Here is a 24110-nt window from a genome sequence, read left to right on the forward strand (position 1 = left end):
TTATTGACTTACCCTCGTAGTAGCCTCACAAAAGACTGAATGGAAACCAGCAGAAAATTCTCATGCTTTTGAATAAGATGGCCACTTAGTAAGATATTTAACCGTCTCTTTTATGCAAAGACACAAGACCTGGCATTTTACTGAAATGGTCAGGATATGGTCACAGAATTCTGGATTTGTTAAACTATATTTATATACTGTAATAATTTATTTTGAGCCATTTAATAGTATTATTTAGTATTGTTGAATTCGATTTTGTTGGTTGAAGTGTTTCACTAAGGGGATTGAACCTTTCTGCTACAACTTAATAAGCATTAGTCAGAAGATACAATATTCTAGAGAATACACTATAAGCCTTTGCTAAAGTGATGTAAAAGCCCCCTGATTATGTCTCTTATTATGTAAAGACTTTGTCAGTCTCACTAATGGATGGTTGTGTTGAAATAGCCCGCTCTGATCATACATCTTTCTCGAAGTACTTAGCTCTCTTATTAAGCACTTCTTGTCTTTTCAATGGTACTAATAACCTTAACGAAGTCATCTAAGTTTCTATTAATGAAATAGTCTTTTACATTAATTTGGTTTAAGAAGACTTATTTGTTATTGTACAATTACATGCTCTGCGATGTCGCATTTACTTTCTCCAATTAATTTCTAAAATTTAATCATAAATCTAAAGAAACTAATGTAAACGCTAAATTTTGTGCGAATCGAAAGGGATTTTGGAAAGATCGAGGGTGCCGCGATGCAATTTTTATCACGTGCAATTAACGATGTGGGTGGGAGAGTTTCGGCTATATTGTTCATTTGAAATTATGTTACAAATTATATTTTCTGGCATTTTTTGTGAAACAATGTTTTATAATACACTATGTCATCCAATTATCTGTTAAGTAGGCGCCGCGGTAGCCGAGCGGTTAAGTGGTGAGACCTGCAAAGCTAATGTTGCATTGTGATACTGGGTTCGATTCCTGGTCTTGGGCCTTGGATTTTATTTAAAGGTTAATAAAAGAAATTTACAGTAAAGTATGTTTGCTAGTCGCCTCCGTCCAAGACACCTAATTGGTAGTTGGACGTAAAGCCCGCCTGAAAAAATAGACAAATAGCCAAAATAGGCAATTATCTGTTAAGTAAAGTAATCGCTTACTTTTTCAGACGGAGCTTACCGTCCAAATTACCAAATTAGGTGCAGTGTACGGGAGCAGATTTTACTATTATCTATTTATATTTATTATTTCTTTTCATAATTAACATATTTTTCTAGCAAATTAAAAGTAGCTTCACGCTTTATTCGAACAGCGGATCTCCCATTTACAAATCCACACTTTATATCAGTCTTATAGTTTATTACAGTCAAGTGAAATCCCTGAATTGAGGGGCGTTCTTTAGAGAGAGTATTTGTGCACATTACTTTTCGCCCTTATTATTTTTTTTTGAAAAGTTTTACTGTTCTAATAATGTTCAAGAAGAGATCTAGTTGTATTTACAGCGGTCATTGCTCAGTGACGTAAGTCTCTAAAAATAGGGAGCTACTTCCTGGAATAACCTTTGGGGGAAAACAAATGAACCTCTTCATGTGGATATTGAGGTATGGCAGCTAAAAAAAAGGCTCCAGCTTGATAGGTAATTCTGTCAAGTACCAGCAATCACACTTACCTCTGGTCTATGTTTCACTTCACCTGTTTCCCGATTAAGCCTCTTCAACCAAACTGGTTACCATCAGGATGTGGTCAAGTTTGATCAGTGTCTGTAAAAGCTAAGTTTCAGCTGACTTGTCGATCAGTGGTTTTACGGCTCCCAGGTCTGCGGCTTCCAGGCTTAAGGAATTTAAGAGATTTTTGTTTAAAAAAAAAAACTATTTGTTCTTCCTCCTAATACATCTAACCATATGTTGACTTCACCATCTCCATTCGTTCACCCTAAAAGTCCATTTAAAATATCCGAAAGAATTTTATCACTGGAGGACCATCGCCTTTCCAAATAGTTGTCATTCAGGATGTAAATAAACGAACTCTTTGGTTCAGATATCTTTCGACTCTATCTTAGCTATTATATTAATCCAGTTCTTCTTTTTTTGTCCCAAGAAAACACTTCTTCTCGAACTCCAGTTCCTTATAAAGGGCTAGACACCTTGAGGAGCCTATTAGACGGGCTATTACTACTGACTGGTTTCTGCCTTATAAAGTCTTAATCTCAGACTACCCTGCTTACTCAACAGAGTGATTTTTTAAGATTAGGAAAAGCTCCTATATTTGAACTTCCCGACCAAAGATATCCGTATAATGAAACATGCTGTCTTTACAGTTATCGTTGCCCTGAGCACCAGTACCATTTTTAAAGGGAAATGTGCTCGGCTTAGTATAACTTTCTTTTTATATCTAGACCAAATACAGTTCGTTTCTTTATAGTCCTTCTACGCTTGGGAGAGAAATACACATTCAGAAGTGAAATAATGTTGACCGACCAGGTGAGCTGTGTCCCTTTAATTTGCTACTCACGTGAGGCTTGGCTAATTCAAGATGAATAGATCGCGGATCTCTTCTTATAGTTGGCAGCATCCAATCTCTCTTGCGATTCCGCAATTTTTGGATTGCTTTGTTTTATATAAGAATGTAAGTTGCTTCTTATATTTCTTTTTTCTCTATCTTTTTCTATGTAAATATTATTCACTAATGCTTATATTTTAGGGTTATATTTACTTACGTTACTTTCTCATCTTTGCTTTGTTCTCGTTCTCTATAACAGAAATGGTATGAACTTTTGCTTTTTTCATGTATCTTCTTCAGATTTATTTACTTTTTCTTCTTCGATTCGAGCAGATTGGAGTTGTCATGCTCTAAATACTTACATAAGTTTGGATTTAGTTTTATTTTTTGTTGTAATTCTTTTTAATCAAGAATTGTTATTGTAAAATGCAGTTCATGTAAATTAGTTATTGTGAGCAAAATATACGTTCGCCCAGTAACTGAATAAAACAAAATTGTCATATTTTTTATTTATTTATTTTGGAATATGTTATTTTAAAAAGTAAAAATCAAATTCGCCATTTGAAATTGGATAAAAAAATAAAAAATCGCAGTTATTATTCATAAATTTCTCAATTCATCGTTAATAATAGATTTTAATGAAAATTTACTCTTTTATTAAACGTTATTGTCGTTGTTCTCTGATAATAATGGAATTTATTAATTTCAAATCTACAATCAAATTTCTCGGAAATATAACAGCGAATTGAAATTTTTAAATTGAACTAACAAAATACTTCGGTTATGATTTATTTTTATTTTTTATGTTTTTAATTAAAATCATGCCATATTGTTAGAAGCTTCAACCAGTTTAATGGATGCTGTACGCTTAAGTATTACATTCATCATTATTATTATTATAGATATAAAGACTTAGATTGTTAACGTTTTTATTCTTTTTAATATTGTTAATATTCTTTTTTTTTCTCGTTAATTACTCGGGAGTTTTGTGCTGCGTATAAAAAATTGATCTTAGTGTTAAAAACTAAACTTAATAGTACAGTATGTGGGGGACGGAACCGTCCACGACACCTAATCGATAGTTGGGACATTTAGCCCCAGCTGGAAAAATAGCCGATTACTTTTCTGGGATGGCCTTTTAAAGCTCCCATATCCCAGAATTATCCTTAATTAAATTTTTCTGGAAAAAAACTTTTTTAATAATTGTTGCTGCTCACCATCGCCAAACAACAGTTCAAAGAAAATTGGAGCTATTTTTGAGGAAAAATCTCAAGAAAATGAAATCCATTCAGAAAAGTGCTACTTAAAAGTGCCTAGTTGAGGTATTCTGATCGTTAGATTGCAGTCAGGCCTAAATACAACTTTAGATTCCTTAAAAACTACTTTTAGGACTTAAGAACCCTCAAATTGGATATTTAAGTTTTCCGATTATGATTCGAAAAAGAAAATTTGACATGACCGTAATAATTTTCGTAATTATTTCTGTTGAACCAAGTGGGAAAATATTGAAAATAACCTTATCTGTCCAACTTTAAAATATTATCGAAACAGATATTTTAATAAATGTACCCTCAATGAAAGTGGACTTTGTAGTTAGTGGAATGGTTTAGATTAGCAAGCATTATGTAAATATTTACAAGATGCACTCTCCTATAGATCTATGTTAGCTAGAGAATTTAATTATGATTTATTTTAAAAGTACATATCTCTTTTGCAACTCTACTGACGGATTTGATCCAGAGCAAGAAATGTTAATGTTATTTTGTGATATGTATTGTTTTTCTAGAATAAAACATTATTATTACTGTTATTATTAATGATAATTAAAAAAATTGAACATTCACTGTTATTCGTACTCCACAGAAGTTATAACTAATGTTCCAAAACCCTCCTGTATTTTGACGGTATCCCTCTTCGAATGGAAGATTTTGAACGTATCACCACGCCTGTTTCATGTAGCTATCCAAGAAGAAGAGAACTTGATATGGAAAATTACTCATATTTTAGTTTTAACTAAGTCTTTTTGGATTGGGTTTAGAAATTTAGGTCTTCCACTATAAATAAATATGGGAAAATTATTGTACTTATCTTTAAATCTTTCATCAAATAACAACTAAAATATTATTTTGAATAAAAAAATAATAATTAATAAAATAATAATCAGTTAGGGAGCGCTGTGGTTTCTTACGGAATGTACAAATCCCTCAGAAGCTGTACATCTGCACAAAACAGTACATAGATATCTACTTATCTGCACATAGATAAGTACAGCACACAGATATTTCAAGAACATCTAGAAACTACAAGTACTTGACAATAGCACCTATCACTGCCAATAACTGTGTATGTCGTACAGTAAGACTAGCAGTTAAACACTCAAGTACTTGTTTAATAATTAAATTAAAGGAATGGAATGGATTAGCTTAGTGGTTAGTGCACTGGACTCTCTCGCTGAGGTTCTGAGGACTCTCTTGCTGAGGTTCTGAGGGTTATTCGAGTTAAAAAAAAAAATTAAAATAAAGTAGTGCGGCCATAGTTGAGGATAGTTACATTTGTTTTAAAATTTCTTAACTTTATTTTTTATGGAACCTAATTGCTTAAACAAAATATTATTGTATATGAGCTTAATATTACAATATATTAATTCTAAGATTTAGGTGAAGATAAGTTTCTAGATAAGGATTTAGGTAGTTACTGCAATTTCCACTTCAAGATGAAGGAGATAAGGAAGATTAGCATATGTAATTTATTACAGCCTCTGTAAGATAAGTGATAGTCATTCGTGTAAACTGGAGAGAGACAGCAAAATGCACTTAGGGTCATCTATTTAGGACTATGTTTTGTTGTAATGGCCATCCATTAGGTAATCTCAGGGAAACATCCCATATTAACGTGTGTATTCCCTTGAAATTATACCTCTACCTTAATCTAAGTAACTATGTATTCAAAGATGGAGTAAGCGAATGCTGCTTTTAGACTCAAGAGCGGATATTCACCCATTCATTTAGCAAGTTCCTTTATTTATGACTATTTTTACTTTTAATATATCAGTTATTGACTCTCTAATTGCAGTGGTTGCAATTACAGATGGTTGTTTAAGTGAGTCATAACAGAACTTGTTTTGAATAAATTCATTCTGTTCTAATAAATTCATTTAGCTAAGTACCTATCTGTTAAAAACCAAAATAAAATTATTTTGAAAGAAAGGCGGAAAATCTGATATTATATTTTAAATTTAAGGCACGTCATCATCTGAAGTTTTAGGCGTACGAAGCCTTTTTTTAGTGCACTGCTGGCCTCCAAACATAGTTCTTTCGTTGCATTCAATACTGTCCATCACCGAACAGTGAGCAGTAAGAAGCTCCTAAGAAAAAAAAATTCTAAGGGCTAGCAGCTGGATTCGAACCCGGAATGTTCGCGTTAGGATTTAGTTATCACTAACCGTAGTCGGCGTAATTCTAAAGCGAAATCATACTTGAATGTCCAAATATTACTTTGGATTGACTACAGCGCATTCTGCTGCTGAAATCTACTATCTTTTAACTTAATAAGAGTTCCCATTTCAGAAAAACTAGATTCTAGTTACTTTTCTTTTGTTTCTTAGAAGTAATCGACTATTGACTTAGAAGTAATAAAGTATATCACCCGATGCCAATTAAAAATCGAAAAATTATAATCATAATCGAAAAATAACAATCTTAAAATGGCAGAAAGTTCAAACTGATTTTTGAGTTTTAGACATTATTATCGAAAATTCGCTTAGATGCCGTTAGGGGTCGTGACTGTGAGGTTTTGGTCAGTCAGTCAACGGGGTACCACTTTACAGAATTAGTTTTTAGGCGCCTTTGATTTAGCAATAATTATTAAAAAATTATGTGCATTTCCCCAGCGACTCTAGGCAAACTTTGGGAATGAATTTTATTATTTACTCCTATATTGAACTGAGGGGGAGGAAACAAGACTTCCTTGTAAAGGTTCTGATCAGAAAGTTAGACATGAGTATCACAAAGTAGTGGGAGAAGCAATGAAACCAAACAATATGGTTTCAAGGATTTCTGTGAGTCAGAAGTTTATTAAGTTTCTTAGGTAACATACAGGAAAGGCGAAGGTAAACCTTTGGTACCTTACACCGCCTCGATACCTCTGTCCAAGTTGAAGTTGAATAGTCCCTCGGGTTGGAACCTAGTTCTGCCACTACTTCCAACAGAGACTCTGCTGTTACAGTAGGTGGTCCAGTTTACTGACCTGTACTCGCAGCAGCTTCATTATTAATTTCTCGTCAGGGTAAAGGGATTTATAAATAAAAAATAATTTATGTAATTTTGAGATTCCTAAAAAGTTATTAAGAAACTGTTTTCGATACATTCGACTGTTGTAGCACGCATGTTTTTGAAACCCTGACCTGCTTCGGACTCTCATCGATTATCAGAGGATTATTTATCAGTTTGGTGTAGAGAATTTAACCTCAACTAAGTTCCCGTCTAAGTCTACGCTTGCTGACTCTTAGTTGTTGAGTTGATGCCTGTAACGATGAATTTTAATTATCATTTACTATTTTAGTTAGTATAAATAAACTAGTGCAATTAAATGCTATTTAAATATTTAATAATTAAACAAAAATGTTTGTAATGAAAATTAGACACAATTATACACATTTTCTAAAATTGATATTGCGTAGGATTTTTCTTCATGAATAGATAAAGTACAAAGTAGCTGAATAAGATTTTATTGATTGGTTGGGATCTTGAATGAAGTAAGGAAAGTACATAGCGGTTTAAGCAATAGAGCTGCGCTCCGCAGGGAATTGTTGCAAGAGATTACTACCCAGAAGTAGCAGAACTATTTGAAGATGGAAAATTTGGCTTAAGGCGGTTTGATTTCACTTGAACATTCATTACACTGAAAGCATTTTACTGTTATTGCCTTGATCCTATAAATATATTATCAGTACTAAAAAAAACTAATAGTTTTTTATAGTTTCAACTAAAATTTCATTTACATATTGATTTTATTAATTTTGATAAAATTAATTGTTTCCTGAAATGATTCGTTTCGCAGTGTCTACAAAATTTGCATTGATTAGATAAAAACGTTGACATTCAGTGCCGCTGTGCTGCGACTACGTCAACTGGTCAGTCTCCATTCTATGGACCGTAAAAAGCGCAGAAAATGAAAATGTATATCTTGGATTTCTAAATAATCAAATAACCTATTTCTGAAAATGACAATTACTGTTATGAAAAGAGCATCTACTTTGAATCAACTGTATTTCGTGCAAAAAATCTTACTCTTTCACGGAGTTAAGTAAGTAGTAATGTTGATTATAATCGATATTTTCATCAGTTTTGGACGTGGAAGGGCGACATGGGCGGTCATTATCTCCAACGTCTTCTCGGCCATCTTGGAAACGCTTGAACCACTCAAAAATTCGCGCATGTGATAAACATTCATCGCTATAAACTTCTTTTAATAGAAGATAAGTTTCAGTAGCGGTTTTACCAACTTTCAAGTGAAATTTCACGACAATTCGTTGCTCTACTACATGTGTAGTATCATGTTTTCAGCTAAACGAAACTAAAACCTCTTACACAAACGACGGTACCGGTCAGACTGATTTCTCTACAAACACGTGAGACGCTGCAATCGAAAGAGAAGGCTTTACGCTGCACAGCTGTCGGTCGGTAGGATTTGGCTCATGCATAGTTTTTCTGTAGCAGCATCAGTCTCGTTATTTTATATCCACACCTCGTATTTAAATCCTAAGAACCGTAGTTGAAAAAGCCTTAGAGCATGGAGATAGCACCGAGAACATAATTTTATATAAATTATTTAGATTAAATATATTAGTTAATTAATTAGTTGTGATCTACTCCGTCGACTTAAAATCAAGCAGTTTTTGGTGGTATGATATTTTTTTCTGTTACTTTGTATTTCTTAAATAAAGGCTTGAAACAGCAGAAAATGGATAGATTGATCACTTAAAGCACTAATTTTTGGTTCAGTTTACTGCAGTCGGTGATGAACACTATATTCATAGCAGCAGAATAGACAAGTTGCAAGATTCAATAGATGAATATACAGAGGCATTAATTAAAAGTAACATGCATATAAACTGCAGTTCTTTTGTAATGGGAACGTTCTGGAACAAGTTGATAACTACAAGTGCTTGGGCTATAAACAAAGTTAGAAAAATGAAAGTGGGGAACTTACAAAGTTTATCAAAAATTAAACATGGCTGTATTAGCATAAGAGCATAATGACGGTGAATGGAGGCTCGAACTCAAGAAACTATACGGAGAACCCGTCATAGTTTTTTTGTAACAAAAAAGGTAGGCTGAGGTGGCTCGGCTATGTTGAACGGATGCCCCATCACCGAGTTTCTAAAAAAGTAATTATATGGACACCCGGGGGGCGCAAGACCATAGAGATCGCCCCAGGATAAGATGGTTGGATGACGTAGAAAGAGATCTGCGAAAGGTAGGTATTAGAAGATGACGCCTAAAAGTAAAAGACAGGAAAGAGTGGCACTCTTTCTTGAGTGAGGTCCAGGTCCTCCTACAGGAACTGTAGGGAAGAAGAAGAAGATTAGCATAAGAGATAAATACTGTAGAAAACAAGGAAATATCTCTGTTTGTAATGTTCATCCCTGATTAATATAAAGATCTGAGAGCTGGAGAATCTTAGTTAGAAACAAAAGTAAACTGCAGGGTGTGTAGGTGAAGTTTTTAAGAAAAATATTGATGGAAAGCAAGTTTGACAAGTAAGCAAGCAATAGAAAAAAGCATGGAACCTCAGCAAGAATAGCTGTTGATAATGGCCAGCACAATTGATTGCTGCCTAACCAAGTGCTGAAGGCAAGACCAAAAGTTAAAAAAAGGGGGATAAAAGGAACTTGGGATAGAGAAGAATATTTGACTGAAAAAAAGGAAGTCGCAAAGGCAAATAAGGACTTACTCCAGGAATCAGGAATTTGGGTGAGAAGACCTTTCCAGGAAATTATGCTGTTTAAACGCACCTATTTATTCTGATTTGCGGACTTAAATATATCCATATATTTAAGTTTAAAATTACTTTTTAGATAAAGAGGTCGCTATTTCATCATTATTTATATTATAACTAGAGTGATAGTGAAAGTTAGATCGCTACCCATTCATAATATAGCTTTTTTATTAATATTGTAATTTTTTTAAATAATAAACTTAATATTAAATGTGAAAGAACTTGTCTAAAGAAGAAAAGTTGTTGAACCACAGTTTGAAAACCCTTGTTCTCTCTTAAATTAAATAGGTTTTCCAATATTCTTATTTCCTAGCGTCTTTCAAACTGGGAAAATAGCGGGCGATGTTGGCTGAAGTCTTTTGGTCTAATTATTAACCCCTTGTTGGCTGAAGTAGGGACTGGAAGAAGTGGAAGACGCTCTGTTCTTGATATTAATTAGTTTGTCTAAGTGGTGCGCTAATTAACTTGAAGGAAGAGAAGTGGTTTGTAAGTTAGGGAAACAGAATTTGATTATTGAGAAACCAGAATATCCTCCTCGCCTTCAGATTAGGATTGTTAGATGTGGACAGCTAAAACTTCTTATTTCTTTATTTTTAATTTGTAAAAATTAAAATATATATATAAATTTTTATTTATTAGCTGATATTTATTATAACAGTATAGCTCTAGAAGTTTAAAATATGTGATAACCTTAAAAGTTAACTTTTGATTTGTACCAAAAGATTGCTATTTTATTAAAACTGTCCGGTAGGACAGTTGTATAAGGATTGATCGTCAAAAAGTGCACGAAAAAGCGTAACGTTAAAAAACACCCAACTTTGACAATTTTTTTCTCTTTTTCTATAAAAGATAAAATTCCCAAATTTTCTTTAAAATATAGGGCAAACCCTCCTTTATAACTGTAATTTTTTTGCAACCCCCCAGACCTAATTGATTTCGAGAAAAAAGTTGCCGAAAATGAGCAAAAACGGCATTTTCAGAAATTGTTGTTGTTCTTCTTCTTCTTCTTCTTGTTGTTGTTGTTACCTTTTTTGTAAACTACGTAGCGCCTAAACGCGAGAACCGATTTTCATGAATGAGGTGACATTCGATTCGGAATTTTATGTAGATGTGCCTTTTGGGGGTCTCGACGCTGTACACCGAATTAGAGAGGAGTTAGCCCCCTTTATGTAAGGCCCCCTTCAAAATTATTATTACTAATTACTCTGTAAATCTTAGCCCGATTTTGATAAAATTTGGTAGGATGATAGAGTTAGGGCTCCCCTACGTAACATTAAAGCGGCGATCTGCTCTTACACTAGTTAAGGGGAAGTATAGCAATCGTTTCAAATTATCGACAAGTGAACTGATTTTCATGAATGAAGTGTCATTCGAATCGAAATTTTGTACAGATTTGCACTTTAAAAGTCTCGTCGCTTCGCCTCATATGGAGGGGAGTTTGCCCCACCCAAGTATGGCCGTTTCTAAAACTATTATTACCAATATTTCTATAACGCTTTGTCCGATTTTGATAAAATTTAGCACGAAGAAGTGATTAAAGCTCCTCTACATGGCTGTGAAGTGCCATCATGCTCTTACACCTACTAAGAGGAAGTACTGAAATCGTTAAAATTATCAATGGGTGAACCTATTTACATTAATGAATTGTCGTTCGATTTAAAATCTTTGCCTCTTTGCCTTTTAGGGAGAAGTACTGTAATCGCCCGTTTATTTTTCTTACTCCTCTTAAAAGGAAGGTCTGAAATCGCAGTTTAAATTTGCTTTTTACGTACAAATACCTTCCTATTTTATTAAAACTGTCCGGTAGGACAGTTGTATAAGGGTTGACCATCAAAAACTGCACGAAAAAGTGTAACGTTGAAAAACACCCAACTTTGACAATTTTTTTCTATTTTTCTATAAAAGATAAAATTCCCAAATTTTCTTTATAATATAGGGCAAATCCTCCTTTATAACTGTAATTTTTTTGCAACCACCTAGATCTAATAGGTTTCGAGAAAAAAGTTGCCGAAAATGAGCAAAAACGGCTTTTTCAAAAAATGTTCTTCTTCTTCTTCTTCTTCTTCTTCTTCTTGTTGTTGTTGTTACCTTTTTTGTAAACTACGTAGCGCCTAAACGCGAGAACCGATTTTCATGAATGAGGTGACATTCGATTCGGAATTTTATGTAGATGTGCCTTTTGGGGGTCTCGGCCCTGTACATTGAATGGGAGAGGAGTTTGCCCCCTTTATGTAAGGCCCTCTCCAAAATTATTATTACTAATTACTCTGTAAATCTTGGCCCGATTTTGATAAAATTTGGTAGGATGATAGGGTTAGGGCTCCCCTACCTAACAATAAAGCGACGATCTGCTCTTACACTTGTTAAGGGGAAGTATAGCAATCGTTTCAAATTATCGACACGTGAACCGATTTTCATGAATGAAGTGTCATTCGAATCGAAATTTTGTACAGATTTGTACTTTAAAAGTCTCGACGCTATGCCTCATAAGGAGGGGAGTTCGCCCCACCCAAATAAGGCCCTTTCTAAAACTATTATTACCAATATTTCTACAAAGCTTAGTCCGATTTTGATAAAATTTAGCACGAAGAAGTGATTAAAGCTCCTCTATGTGGCTGTGAAGTGCCATCATGCTCTTACACCTACTAAGAGGAAGTACTGAAATCGTTAAAATTATCAATGAGTGAACCGATTTACATCAATGAATTGTCGTTCGATTCAAAATCTTTGCCTTTTAGGGAGAAGTACTGTAATCGCAGTTTATTTTTCTTGCTCCTCTTAAAAGGAAGTACTGAAATCGCAGTTTAATTTTGCTATTTACGTACAAATACCTTCCTATTTTATTCAAAACGCTTTCTCAAAAAAATGGTTATTGAGGATGGTTTGGGGACCGTAACTATAATCATTCTTTAAAAAGATCTCTCCAGTGGTAGTTACGGTTCCGATTTAACACCTTATCAGGTTATAATGATAGAATAGCTTATTCCAAATTTTAAAAAATCTGTAAAGCAGACGTAACTTTGCAAATAGACAAAAAGGAAAATCTATCCAAAAGGTACAAAAATCTCCTTAACAAAAACTTACAGTTTTAAAAGTTAAGTATAAGGGTTGATTAAACGCCAAAAGGTACACAAATCAGCAGTTCCCAACATTTCATTAATACTTCATTGATATAATTTAAGTAATTTTACTGCATTAACTTTTCCTTCACATTTTTTAGAATTTATTAGATGTCACAGACCCTTATGCTGGCCATTTTCGTCTACAAAATATTTACTCAAGTAGCACACCATTTAACTTGGATTGACTGTAATATCTATTTATCTATAATAATCAAACTATTAATCACAGGTGAAAAAGAAAACGTTATAAAAAATATAAAAAAAATAAGAGGCTAAAAAATTCATAAACTTTTTTTACATCAATGATTTTATGCATTTATTTTTATTTTTAAATAAAAATCATTGGTTTAAGTTCATTCTTCGATTAAAGTAATTGTTATTTTATGTTGTAGTCAAACGTTTGTAATAATAAGTAATAAATAATCTGGCTTTATCGCAAATAATATAGTTTTCTTCAATTACATTCTCAATCTAGGTGTTCTTCCCACAATGTTATATATATGTAATATAAAATAAAGAAAATAAAGATATGCATATTTTTAGGACAGCTAATTATTCCAGTATTTTACCATAAGTAAAATTAGGGGGACTAAATTAAATTACAATTGAGAAATGAGTAAATATTGTTGAATAATCTACTTGTTATTAAATGTATGTTATTTGTGCTCACGAATATTTCGTTAAGACGAATTTAAGACTGAAATATTGTTTTGAATCCTCCGTGATTGAAATTTAAAAAGTGGCCGACTCTAACTTTGTTTTTTTCTACTTTAACATGCATGTATATGTGACTACTCAGAATAATTCATCACTCATTTTATCATAATTATAATAAAAAAATATTATGAATGAACTGGCCAGCATAAGGGTCTGTGACATCTAATAAATTCTAAAAAATGTGAAGGAAAAGTTAATGCAGTAAAATTATTTAAATTATATCAATGAAGTATTAATGAAATGTTGGGAACTGCTGATTTGTGTACCTTTTGGCGTTTAATCAACCCTTATACTTAACTTTTAAAACTGTAAGTTTTTGTTAAGGAGATAATATGGTAAGATGCAATTTAAATAGTTAATCTAAACCAAAAACAATGTGCAATGTTAATCAGTCATCATATTGTCTGAAAATGATTCCAGTCCTAAGGTCAAAAGTTTAGCCGGAACAAATAAAAAACAAAAATGTGAAATTGGCCACCATTTCTATTTATCGAAGGCGGATGGTACAGAAAGTTAAAAACAAAAATATTGCTCGCATTTTTGGCCCATTCCAGATCGAACGAGACTGACGGAAGGTCACAAAACAAGTAAAAGTTGATCGAGATCCTCATACAATTTTAATTGCTAAACTTGCGAAGCTGGGATGAGCTGGCTGGTCGTGTGGCTAGGGTGAAGCCCAACTTTGATAGCTAAGAGAATCTTGGACGAGCGAATTTTCGGGAGGAGAATCGGGCGGCCATGATCAGGCTGCAGAACGCTGTTTACGACCGATTGAAGAAGCTTGCTAAAAGAATAGGAACTGGAGGGCAGCCGCAATGGAGATCCTTGCTTTTGGAGGGTAAAATCCACCTTATGGTTGAAGCGCCAAAGGAAAACGGAAATAATAAGTTGTGAATGATATTGTAGAGCTTGGGGGTACGCTAACTTGTTGACCTTTTCTTTGTTTCCTTGCGATATTTTGATCAGCGACTGATTTAAACAGGAAATAAGAATAGGGACGTGATAAACGTGTGGCTGTTTACCCAAATCATGGGGGAAATATATCCTTTACAAGGATCATACTCCTTAGTACACATGCGTATTATGTAGAACTCTGAAGGCGGCAGGCAATCATGCCAAAACGTCTGGAAATAGAGAGAATAACGAGTTATCAAGACATAACACAAACCACAGTTCTAAACTTATTATTTTGTTTCATGCGGAATGAGACTGATATTATGAGAGCTCCTTGAGCGAGATCTCCACCGTAGAGGAAAGCACTTTCATTAGGAAAGTTATAATACTTAACGATTTTAACTTTTAGCTGGCTTATACTTCCATTTCTAAGTATTCTAAGAAATTAACAGTTAGATAGAATTAACGGTCGATTAGAATCGAATCATTTTGTAAAGGCTTTCCTTAACAGTTAGATATAATTGTAAAACCGCTTGATGGAATTTGGCAGTAAGCTTTTTGATACCAAGCTTCATTACACAGTGTAAAGGCGCCACCATACATAAAACTACCAAGCATCTCCTGGTATGGCCATCTAAATCGAGAACATCACTACTACATCTCAACCGCAAGACCTAGGGATTCAGTGTTCAGACTGAACAGTGTCCTTGAAAGATTTATTTTCTCCTGTTGGAGACAACTTTGGCACTCTCCTGAACTTCGGATTATTGGACATATTTTCATTTACCCCTGTTGGTTTAGTGAAAAGTTAGCTTCTTTTTGTCCAGCTCTCGTGTGATTATATCATGGTCTACTTTATCCCTCGTACTATAAACATTTCTTTTAACATAATGAGTGTTTTTTATTTGTATTTGCATCTAAAATTATTGTATGGTTTAAAAATAAACAAATTGCTATTTTGTCATTATTATTATTATTATTATTAATGATTTAAGGCGCGTCAACATCTAAGGTTATTGGCTCTCGGAGCTTTTTCCAGTGCACTGCCGGCCTCCGGACAGTGTTCTCTCGTTACAGACAACACTGTTCATCACCGGACAGTAAGAAGTTCCTAGGAAGAGAAAATCTAAGGGTCAGCAGCTGGATTAGAACCCGGGACCTCCGCGTGGGAGTACAGTACGCTAACCGCATAGCTAATCCCTTCCCTGTATTATTATTATTATTATTATTATTTTTTGCGCATCAACAGCTGAGGTCATTAGCGCCCGGAGCTTTTTCCAGTGCACTGCCGGCCTCCGGACAGTGTTCTCTCGTTACAGACAACACTGTCCATCACCGGACAGTGAGCTATTATTATTATTATTATTGAGTGTGGAATGTTGCACCTGCTTGCTGCTAACCAGCTTTACAAATTGCTCCAGAATTAGGTAGCAGAATTATCACGATAGTGCATCTTCTTGTCTCAGATTCTTGTTGAGGCTGAATTAAGCGGACAGGTTCTCTTCATCGTCTCCCATTGTTATTGATTATTATAATAGAAGAGGAAATAAGGTGGATTTCGAAGAAACTGTTGTAATCTACGTACAACGTATCAAATCTTTACTCCAAAATGATTCTAGGAAGGGAGAGGGAATAGAGCATCCAGACAGACCATTTTTTTATGGATTTCAGATCTATTTACGGTAGTATTACAGATTTTTTTTAAAAAAACTGTGTGATTCACAGAAACACGTACGCGTAATTAGAATAACAATGGGACACGATGAAGAGAACCTGTCCGCTTAATTCAGTCTCAACAAGAATCTGAGACAAGAAGATGCACTATCGTATTAATTCTGCTATCTAATTCTGGAGCAATTCGTGAAGCTGGTAAGCAGCAAGCAGGTGCAACATTCCACGAGTCGACATGGATTCTGCCGAAAGCAGATGATGTCAATATCATTGGCATGCAATGGAAAGCAGCTTTTCCTAGTCAGAGCTGCTGAGAAGGTGGTTAATGGTACGAAAATATATATGCAAGCAGGTAGATGGCACTAGACACTGTTCGTTTAGATATTCAAGATCGTTGAGCTGCTTAACTTTTGAGAGTTAACGAAGTCTTTTTGATAAATAACCAATTCTAAACGGAAACAAAGGTTAATATTATTCCATTGATGTTAAAATTTTCGAATCCTTATTGTTCAGTAAAATGAAAACACATTATTTGTGCAATGGGAAGATTTTGGTGCAAAAAAAATGGCAGCAAGTGAGAGTGCGGAAGAGAGAAAGAGAATGATGTGATGATGCTGGAGAGAGGCCCAGACATCCGGTCGCGTAAGAACCTTCCATCCTCAATTCGCCTCTTGTCCCTGCCAGAGGATGAGTCCTAACATATACATGAATACAGGGAACAGGACACCCACTGGGGCACATGTATCAAGGGCATGTCACCAGTTGTAAGTAAGGAATCAATAGCCTTTGGGGAACGCACAGTACCATCCTAGTCCATAGAATGTGTTTGTTTTATTCATGTCCTGCCGTTGTCTATCCTTCCTACCACTCCTCACCTCGCCAACAATCTTCTTCCACCCTCTCCGTGAGCCTCTGAACTTTCCACTTCACTTACAATTCTTATAATTTTTTATATCTTTAACTGCTCAAAAACTAAGTATTCCTGTTGAATGTTCAGGAGAATACCAATTCCTACTTAAAAATAAGTTAAGTAACATTCGAACATTTACCAATAATTTCGTTTATATATATACGTAGATATATACTCGCATATACTATACAGGGTGTTCATTTTAAGACGGCTGAAATGCATTTCATGCTTGAACGGTTGATCTGAGCAAAAAATGGTAGAAGAAAAATTTGTTGCCCTTCACCTCTAGTTTCAGAATAAAAAAAGTAGTAATCGTCTATTTTTTTCAGGCGGGACTTAACGTCCTACTACCATTTACTAGGTGTCGTGGACGGAGGCGACTAGCAAACGTACTTTACTATTTCTCATTTAACCATTAAATAAAATCTAAGGCCAAGAGCGGGAATCGAACCCAGTTCTACAATGCATATTAGCTTTGCAGGTCTCGCCTCTTAACCGCTCGCCTACCGTGGCGCCTTAGTATCAGAATATGTGACTTGATTTTATATTTATGATCGCATACGTGACAGACGCGCGTCCAAAAGTAAGGGTCCGCAGTTGACCCCTATTTTCATATACACAGTTTTAAAGAGTGTATAAAGTTATGAAAGAAACCGGAAACCGCAATTCGATATCTTTAAAATTAAAGGTGCTAATCTATTTCAAAATCTGTTATTTATTAATCATATTTCAATTTTTTAACTTGTTATCAAAGAGAAAGAAGAGCACGCGATAGGTCATTTTTATGTAGTTTTTCATCCCCTTTCTTCCGAAAATAATGCCAAGGCAATAAAGCTAGTATTTTTCTTAATATCGGGAAATAAGTCGTTTTCCGAGTGATTTTCTAAGAAAAAATCAAATTTTAAGAGCTTGAGGTGTTCTCAAGCATACACAAAATGGCTAAAAATTAATTTTACATCTGTTACAAACAAGAAGGTTTAATCATTATTTGGTAATTTTGGGAGAGTTGCGTTTAATTACCAAAAAAATTGGAAACCACCTGCCACATATTTAAGTGACCAATATCTTTCATTTAAAGGATCAAACTTATTCCTTAATTTATCAAATAATGCACTTTACGCAGCTTGTGCAGCATGCACTTTGCCTTCAAAGGTACCCTCAGATACCAAGAGCAGTTGATAACCTCCTGGCTAACCTGGCTTGCGTGCCAGTGGAGGCACCTATTCATCACATATTCTGAAACTAGAGGTGACGGGCAACAAATTTTTTGTCTACCATTTTTTGCTCAAATCAACTGTTTAAGGATGAAATGCATTTGAGCAGTCTTAAAATGAACACCTTGTATACATGTATACGAGGGTCGTTTGAAAAGTCCGTGCAAAGTCAGAGAGATAGCACTTCTGGCGCGTATCGAGGTTATGTTTAGTTAGTAGCATCTCTTGGAAGAACACACACCAAGTTTCAGCCAGATCGGTCTATTTCTTTGTGTTTGGCATTCGTTTGAATCGAGGAAGTCGAGTGATTTTCAAAAAATGGACGAAAAAGAATATCGTATGTTGATTAAACACTACTTTATGAAAGACAAAACGCCTCAGGAGACTAAAGAGAAGCTTGATAAACATTATGGTGACTCTGCACCTTCGATTAGAACAGTTTATAAGTGGTTTCAAAATTTTCGGAGTGGCCATATGGGCAGAAGTGACGCTGAACGTTCTGGACGCCCTGTTGAGGTTACTACTCCAGAAATCATTGATAAAATCCATGATATGGTGATGGATGACAGAAGAGTGAAGGTGCGTGAGATTGCTAGTGCTGTGGGCATCTCGAATGAACGGGTACATAATATTTTGCATCAACATTTGGACATGACAAATCTATCCGCAAGATGGGTGCCGTGATTGCTCACGCTTGACCAAAAACGAAATCGTGTGAAGTGTTGCAAGGACGGTTTGCAGCTGTTCCAGAAGAATCCGCAGGACTTTAAGCGTCGTTTCGTCACTGTGGATGAAACATGGATACATCACTACACTCCTGAGACCAAAGAACAATCTAAACAATGGGTTACCAAGGGGGAATCTGCGCCAAAAAAGGCGAAGACCGTTCCTTCGGCCGGAAAGATTATGGCAACTGTCTTTTGGGATTCGCAAGGAATAATCCTCATCGACTATCTGGAAAAGGGTAAAACTATTACAGGTGCATATTATTCATCGTTATTGGACCGTTTGAAAACCGAGCTGCAAGAAAAACGCCCACGATTGGCCCAGAAAAAAGTCCTTTTCCATCACGACAACGCACCAGCTCACACCTCAGCAGTTGTAGTCACAAAATTAATGGAAATAGGGTTCCAATTCGTTTCACATCCCCCCTATTCTCCAGACTTGGCTCCCTCGGACTACTATTTGTTCCCCAATATGAAGAAATGGCTGGTGGGAAAAAGATTTTATTCAAACGAGGAGGTGATTGCAGAAACGAATGGCTATTTTTCAGACTTGGACAAATCCTATTATTCGGAAGGGATCAACAAACTAGAGCAGCGTTGGACGAAGTGTATAAGCCTAAAAGGAGACTATGTTGAAAAATAAAAAAGGTTTACCCCCAAAAATTAAGTAGTTTTTATTTTTGCACGAACTTTTCAAACGACCCTCGTATATGTACATGTAATTCTTTTTAAAACAAGAATAATAAAATAAGTAATAAGTATTTAAACAAATTATTCTTTAGGGAGGGAATTAACTTAGTTTTGAGAGCAAAGGTCTGTCTTGCGGAGATTTCCGTTCAAGTTCAACTTGCTGCACATAGAATTCCTCTTTCTAGAAACCTACATCCGGTGAAAGACAAAGCTGTCCGTTACGATAAAATTTTCTGGAGATAGCAGTACTGTAAAAAAGGCTCCGGGCGCCAAATTCCTGAAATGCTGACACGCCTTAATTTAATTTTTATTTTTTGGTGTCTGATTCATGATTGAAATTTGGCAATCATCTTTCTCTATTTTGGGTTTTTTCTTTATTTATTGAGGATCCATCATATGAAAACTTTTGATTTTTAAAAAACTTAATTTTTATTGCTAGCACTTTGTCAAAGATGTATTTAACTAGGCCTCAAAAACAATATGAGAATTTCGATAATACCAATTTATAGAAACATTTTTTTAAAAAACCCTAAATTTGTGGGTTATCCGAGCAAAATTCATTTAAAGAACACAAAAACAGATTACTTGGACTATTTATTTATTGTCAAATTTTAATTTAAAAGTATCGTTATTGTACTTACAAGGTGTGCACCGAGCACAATATAATGTAAAGAAAAGCTGAGAAGTTTTCCACCCTTCATTTCCACTATCAGAGTATCCTAGGGATTTTCGCATAAGTTAAAATTCATTTTAAAAAGCATTGTGGTTTAGGAACTTGTCAAGAAAGTTTAGAAGGAAATAATTTATGTGTAAGTGAGAGGGGTGTACGCATGTGAGACTTAAACTAAAATAAACGAGGCTTAAAAAGGATTCCTTTTTTGGGGAAGAAAAGTGCTGCGGATAATTTATGATCCTACTATTGGAAACTGGGAATGGAGGAACTGCACAAATGCAGAGCATAGTGACATCTTCCGGAAATGTGACTTTGTGATCACAACGTCAAATAGCCTGGATGAGCTCGTCGGATCTGACGTAATACTGATAGAAGAAAAAAATCCCTGAAAAATAACGTACGGCGACAAACTTGGACATTAAACGCTAAAAGGAATGCCTAGACTTACATATGTTGTGGACAGTTTCCGTATGATCGGCGTGAAAAGGAAAATATATAAAAAAAAACAACTCGCCTGAAGTCACGGTGACTCCAGGTCCTTGATGAGGAGGCCAAATTCCCTCAAGGACTCTCAGCAAGTAATAACTCAAATTTGATATTATTTATTTATTTTCTTTATATTTTCTTTATAAAAGGCTCTATTTCTCTAGAATGTGGCCAATATATGTAGTAAATAACAATTTTTTACTAGAAAAAACTTTACACAAATTTTATTATCCCAGTTGAATTAATCTTATCTATAAAACTCTTATTTTATTACTATTAAAATGATATATTTTCATCCTTGACATTTTCATAAAATAAATAAGAAAAACGTATTTGAAGGAATTGCAAGGCTAGAGAGAATTGCATTACCAAGGGACACGCTGTGCCTTTTCATATGCTGCAAAAGGATATATGTGACATCCTGGAAGCTTCTGCATGTAAAGTATGGTAAGAATGGCAGCCCTGTCTTTACTACCGCACTCTATCATTCTATAAATTATTACTTCCCTCAGATACAAGTAAATAAATAGATATAATAATTTATAAATGAACACTTATTTGATTATTTCACACAATATTCGATATAATTAGTTGATTGCTGTTGATTATTATAGTTCAAACCTAAAATAATACTTTTTATTACAAGTTTGCCTTACACTATTTACCAATGTTAAAAAATGTTTTCAATCCTCTTTTAAATAAAATATCTTCCTAAAAGTAATTCTGGATATGATCTGAGTCCCAATTCGACTAAACCTTGACATTTATGATCCTCCTGTCGTCGTAAACCTCATTTCTTTTCATCGATGAGATCCTGCAGATAAAAGACTGGACTGATTTTTTCAAAAATTAACAATTATAGCATAGCTTGGATAACCAATACCATTATGTTGCTTTCAGCAAATCTATGAGATATAAGTATTCTGCTCTAACAAGAGCAATTATAAAATTTTCCAAATATAGCGAATCTCCTCTACACTTAATAACCAAAATGATCCAATTAAGGCAAGCTTTAATTCAGCCTCGTGGGCGATAAAGGGTTGAGGTAAGGGTAAGAGAGCAATAGTTCCTCATATACAGTGGAACCTCGCATAACGAGCACCTCGCTTAACGAGTAATTCGCATAACGAGTAAAACAAATTGATTCTTATAGCGAGCGATGTTTCGCATAACGATAGTTTTCTAATGACATTTCGCTGACTGCGCAGTTTTCGCTGACTCATCGAAAACTGCGCATTCTTCGATTAGTCATTCCTGTTTACGCATATGCGTTTCATATTCTCCACGTATCTAATGCACTGATACAGTCGAAACCGAACTTCACCGAATGAGTGGTGTATAGGGAAAGTACATATAGTGACATTTGTGTTTAAATATTGTAACGAAGTTGACCTGGGCAGAGAAGAAAGGCTTAGATTGTTCTAGGGGTTGAACGATCAAAGTGAAAATTTTCACTGATCTCCGTACGAAAACTCCAGGATCGTCAACAGACGAAAAAGAATTTAAAGCAAGCCGTGGGTGGTTTGAAAAATTCAAAAAAAGAACCGGCATTCACAGCGTTATGAGGCACGGTGAAGCAGCAAGTTCCCATAAGAAGGCAGCTGAGAACTACGTCAGCGACTTCAAAAAACTTTTGATTTCCGAGGGTTACTTGCCACAACAAATTTTTAACTGTGACGAGACAGGTCACTTTTGGAAGAAAATGCCCAAGCGAACCTACATAACAGAAGAAGAAAAAGCATTACCCGGCCACAAGCCCATGAAAGATCGCCTCACGTTGCTGTTTTGTGCTAATGCAAGCGGTGACTTGAAAATTAAACCATTGCTGGTGTATCATTCGGAAACTCCACGAGCCTTTAAGAAATGCAACATCCACAAGAACAAACTAAATGTAATGTGGAAAGCCAATAACAAGGCTTGGGTGACACGTGACATTTTTGTTGAATGGATAAATGAAGTGTTTGGTCCTTCTGTGAAAAAATATTTATTGGAGATGAATCTGCCGCTCCATGCGTAGCTTGTACTGGACAATGCTCCCGCTCATCCTCCAAGTCTACAAAATGATCTTCTTGACGAATTTCAATTTATCAAAATTCAATATCTGCCTCCTAATACTACACCGTTACTTCAGCCTATGGATCAACAAGTAATTTCCAACTTTAAGAAACTGTACACTAAAGGTCTCTTCGAACATTGTTTTGAGGTGACTGAAGAGACAAACCTTACTTTGCGAGAATTTTGGAAATACCACTTCCATATTGTTACATCCCTCAAGATAATCGACAAGGCGTGGGACGGGGTTACCAAAAAAACTCTAATTTCTGCATGGAAGAAGCTCTGGCCTGAAATCCTCGTCGAATCTGGTTTTGAGGCGATTGAATCCGAACCTGTGGAATCTCTAGATAATGAAATTGTGTCTTTGGCCACGGATATGAGATTGACAGTTGATAAAGATGATATTGATGAGCTTGTAGCAGATCATAGTCAAGAGCTATCCACAGAGGAACTTGTTGAGTTGCAACACATTTCACAACAAGAATTGGTGGAAGAGAATTTATTAGACAAAGAGGAGAAAATATCAGAGGAACAACAATCTTCCAGCGCAATAAGAGAAATGTTGAAAGCATGGGAAACTGTTGCAACACACGTAGAAAACTATCACCCGAATAAGGCTGTGGCTATGCGATCTATAAATTTATTTAATGATAATGCTGTGTCACATTTTGAAGACATTTTGAAGCGACGGCAGAAACAAGGAACATTGGACAAATTTATAATTAAAAAGGATTAATTATGAATGTACATATTTATCTCAATTAATATATGTAATTTATATTATATTACATCATATGTACATCTGTATATAATATTTTCGAAATAAATGTTATAAAAAAAAATTTTATCAATATTTTTTTTGCATGGAACCAATTATCCCCTTTTATTTTAATTTAAATGAAAAAAATTGTTTCGCTTAACGAGTATTTCGCTTAACGAGTAAGGTTCTGGAACGAATTATGCTCGTTAAGCGAGGTTCGACTGTATATGAAGAGTTTATTAAGAATAAGTATATTAGGAAAGGCGTACCAACTTAAATTACAAGCTGTAGCAATAAACCCTAGTTCCTGCCATGTTTTGTGGAATAAGTTGTAATGTTTGCAGAGGAACTTAATTGAGTAAATTATTATAGCATTACTCTTTAAGCGTCATCAGCAAACAACTCAAAATTACAAATTTTTAAATATACTCATAAATCAGCAAATAGCATTTGGGATTAAATTAGTTTTACAACAGCATCAAACTTGCAGTGCATCTCCATGGATTTCAGCTCATCCTAAAGAAACTAAAATCTAGATACATCGTTAGAGTTTTACAATAACTTAAAAAAATCATCCAATTTTTTTTTCTACATAATCATTATCTTAGGAGTCATTTAAATTTTAAATTTGTTGTAAGGATAAATCAAGTTTGCATAATTTAGGCAACAAACTTCAACGTAGGATTAAGTTTTTTATTCTTTACATTA

At 34.8% G+C, this 24110-nt stretch overlaps 1 protein-coding gene across 2 annotated transcripts in view; it reads left to right on the forward strand.

Moving 5' to 3' along the window:
* Window positions 1-24110, forward strand: part of LOC141449260 (glutamate receptor 1-like) — a 950852-nt gene that overhangs the window by 782117 nt on the left and 144625 nt on the right. The gene's annotated exons all lie outside the window — the stretch shown is intronic.

This window comes from Rhodnius prolixus, unplaced genomic scaffold (genome assembly GCF_049639745.1).
Source record: "Rhodnius prolixus isolate KJV_2025 unplaced genomic scaffold, Rpr scaffold_2, whole genome shotgun sequence".
Taxonomy (NCBI): domain Eukaryota; kingdom Metazoa; phylum Arthropoda; class Insecta; order Hemiptera; family Reduviidae; genus Rhodnius; species Rhodnius prolixus.